Here is a 4,089-nt window from a genome sequence, read left to right as displayed (position 1 = left end):
TTCCCTGGGGGAAAAAAAATTTTTTTGGGCCCCTATTCTTCCTAGAGTTCAATGGTGCCTCTTCCAAATGTCTTTATATAGTTGTCCGTTGTCCATTGCCACTCTCGGAAGATTGCTCTGACATAGCAACTATCTCTTGGGGAAGAGAGGGTGGGAGAGTGACAGAACATTTAGAATATCCCCCCACCCTTTCAAGCCAGTGGCCAGCTACTTCCTCATTCCTTTGACTCCTGAGGATTTCTGGAAGGCACATGAAGAGAGGCATCAGGGGCAATTATAGGCCTACAGAGTATCAATAATAACCTACAAAGTTACCCTTATATGTTGCACAGCATTTCTCAGAGAGAATGCAATGAATGGATTCTTTCTTGGTCAGAAAACTATGCTCAAAGACTAATTACCTATTTCAAAGTGATTTTGTGTGACTTAAATGAGATCATGCATGTAAAGGACTGAGCCTAAGACCCAGCATCTGGGAAGTACTTCATATATATTAGCTGCTATTGTATGATCAATAGAGCTGATATAGGCAGTGGTATGCCACTAGAATATGTAGGGGGCAGGTCTCACTCGATTGCATATGCAGTAGCAGATATAAAGTCATGTGCTTGGGTTCAAAAATAAGCTAAGTTAAGAATGGGGACTCTGAAAAGAGTTTAGGCTTACTTTAAAAAGAAATAGTAGTTCTAGATGAAAGTATTTCCAGTATAAATAAACTATTTGTGTGAACTGTGTGGCATGTACATGGAATTTGTGTGTGGCGTGTGCATGTGTGAGATGGATATATTGTGTTGTGTGTGAAAACTATTTAATGAATCTGCAGTATGTGTAAATTCGGGATTTCGTATGTGGGCATGTGTGAGTGAGAATGTGTATGTATGTGTGTATTTAAGGTTATGTATCTGTGTACCATGAATGTAACATGGGCTTCCAAAAGAAGAAAAGTCAGCCATCCAGGACTATATTTACAGAGGCATAGCTGGAAATCCTCTTTTGGCCAGATCATTGGGCATTCTCATCTTGGAGCATGTTCAAAGAAGAGCAGCAAGATATGGGTAGGAGCCTTGTCATATGTTAAGCAGATAAAGGAACTGGGGAGGTTTGGCCTGGATAAGAACAGAGGTGAGTAGAGATGGAGAAATGGAGAGGGCTGGCACTGTTCCCTTGGGAGGATCATGAAGGTCAGCTCCAGAGCCAGGACATAGATTTGGGTTCATTTTAAGGAAAAGCCTTCTAATTCTAATAAACACGACTATCTTTAGATAGAGACAAGCTTCCTGGCATATTACTGACCCCACTCAGTGGGATTATTCATAAAACAGCCTTCATATCCTTGATCTCATTGGAATCACATGACAGCATAGTAGGTCATGCAAATGTGGACCCCCTTTTAGATGGTCAGGTATTTGAGTTGTAAGACCTTAAAAAGCATCTTGTAAAACTCCCTTATTTTTCCTCCTCACCAGGATCACATAAACAAAAAAATATACACAACAAAAATTTAAACTCTGTATGTTTATATGGATCTCTTTCTTTCTTAGAGACTTTGTGGCTTGCCAGAGACTAGTTGAACTTGCTAAGCATGTTGCAGTCCCTTAGCAGCAAGTCAGACTCCTGAGATGGTCTTCAGTAGGGTTCTGGGGCTGGCAAGAGCTAAAAGCAGGTATCTGCTGAAGTAAGCCCCTCCTCTCTCTACCTCCTCTCCCTGCCTGTGAGGGAGCAGAGGAAAGAAGAGACAACTTTTGGTTTGGTCTATGGTTCATGACCAATGACACACTCTCATCAATATAGATTTTGGAGGTGGAGACTATGGAAAAACAGGTGACAGTGGGGGCAGGTGGCAGCCTGGAGCGGGTAGGGCCTACCAACGGGGAATGAAAGACAGTGTAAGTGGGGGTCCTGGGGAATCTCAAATAGAAAATATCAGTCTTTTGAAACTTTAAGGAGGAAAAGAAAAATCGGTTTCCAAAATGTACTTTATAGATGCAGTTCCAGGAAGAGTGAAATGCCATACACATATTTATACTGGTGCAGTGATCTTTGCACACCTATATCCTCAACTCCACAGGAATAGGGAAACCAAGCATTGATCTCAAATACCAAGGAAAGACCCAGACTAAAGACCCCCGGCCTCTGTCATTGGGCAATTTGCAGCAGTGGGCAGTTGGCAGAGCCTCAGCAGAACCAGATTTGCTGTGAACTCCTTGTATGACCTTGGGCAGGCCTTTCCCATCTCTGTGTTTCAGTGTCATAATCTCTTAAAATGAAGCAGTTGAATTTGACGACTCAAATGGGCCCATGTTTGATATCCGTAGTTGAGACTGGGACAAGGGGGACAAACTTCAAGGCAAAAGGATACTCCATTCTATCTTCAGAGCCCCTGGGCCCTGGGTACCCTGCCAGGAACGTTCATCCTTGGGCCTTTAGGGATCTTGGGTTGTGGATGGCGCTCCTTCGAGTTTGGCCCCAATTCTTAGTCTGTCCCAGTGCTCGCCGGCGTCCTGCCTAGCCTTTAGAGTGGTTGGTCGCTGTTCCCGGCAAAGCTGATGATTTATGCGGGGCCTCGACAGGGCAGTCTCTTGAGCCAGAAGCTATTAGCTAAAAGCCAGCAGGAAGGGAGACAAGGAGACTACCAGCCAAGCCCCAGGTCTCCCAGCCAGGATTGCAGCTGCCAGCGCTCCTGACCAAAGTACCTCAGCCCCCTCCTCCATCCCGACTTAGAGTGGGCTCCACTCACCACGTAAGGGGCGGGGCTCAAAGGTGGATGCGAACAGGCAATCCAGAATCCACACCATGAACCACTCTGAGTGCCCTGCTGACTTGCAGCTAGCTTCCTCTCGCGAACCACGCACTGGCCGCCCTAAGTAGCCCCTGGTGACCACGCCCTGAATCTCACTCTGCACCCAGCTAAGAAAATTTTGGTCACTGGACACCTCAAGCTTGTCACTAAGGGGGCAGTGCCTCAAGGGAGCCCCTCCCTTCTGCCAGAGGAGAGGCAGCTGGTCCCACAGCCCCTTCCCCCACGTGAAGGGAGGGCACCACACAGCTCCTGCCCTGGGAAACTGACTGAGAGCAGGACCCTGTCCCTAGCCCAGAGATGCCAGAGTCTGAGGGGAGATGTCATCTCAAACCTGGTGAGACCCGAATCTGAGAGGGATGGGAGGTCTCTGCCCCCGGGAGCCCTTAATCTGATTCATAAAAATGGGCCTGTCCCCAGAAGCTGGAATTTGAGGGAGAGATGTTGCATTTGTCTCAGGGAGCCTCAGATCTGAGGGCGATACTATATCCCAGACCCCATATTTTAGCATAGACATCATCTCAGCCCTCAGGTGGCCAAGCCAGACAGAAAGCGGTGTCTGCCCCAGGAGCCCTGAGTCAGAATGGGAAGCACTGCCTCAGTCCTTGGGAACTCTCTGCCTTAGGGGAGGCATCTCTTCACCTCTAGATTGCTTCAGATCTGATTTTAAGTCACAAATCTGTTCTAGAGAACCAAGAATGTGAGTAGGAGAAAAAGGTTTGCCCCCAAGGAGCCCCAAAGCTGAGAGTAATTTTACTGTCACAGCCCTATGGATCCCTAGGGGAAGAGGGAGATGCTTTTCTGCCTGGGACTCTTTCTATTGAGGAGATTGATCTTAACCTGAAAGAACATAATAACTCAGTGTTAAGTATATATAAATATGGGATGCCCCTCAATTTCTGCCAACTTACAGATTCCACCACCTATGCTTTTGCTCAGGGCACTGGCATAGGAAGGGCACCAATATTTATTTTTAGAAAGAATTTAATATTTTATATTTCAGTGGGGGTGATAATGTGTTGGATATCATTACATTTCTTTTATGGCTTTGTATTGTTAAATTTAAAATATATATGGTGCATATACCATAATGAGTTCAGAGTTTGGAGCATCTGGTGGTGGTGGTAAACAAGCCATGCCCCCAATGCAGAAGCAGCCCCAAGAGATGGACCATATTGAGTAAGAAGGGCTTCAAAACAAAATTTTATTTTCTGTTCAAGTCCAAGGGCCCAAAATTAATTTCTTCCCCAATTATCCGTTGGCAGTTTTACAGACATGACTCTGTGCCTTGT

Source organism: Pteropus alecto, unplaced genomic scaffold (genome assembly GCF_000325575.1).
Source record: "Pteropus alecto unplaced genomic scaffold, ASM32557v1 scaffold145, whole genome shotgun sequence".
Taxonomy (NCBI): Eukaryota; Metazoa; Chordata; class Mammalia; order Chiroptera; family Pteropodidae; genus Pteropus; species Pteropus alecto.
This window is presented reverse-complemented; position numbering follows the sequence as displayed.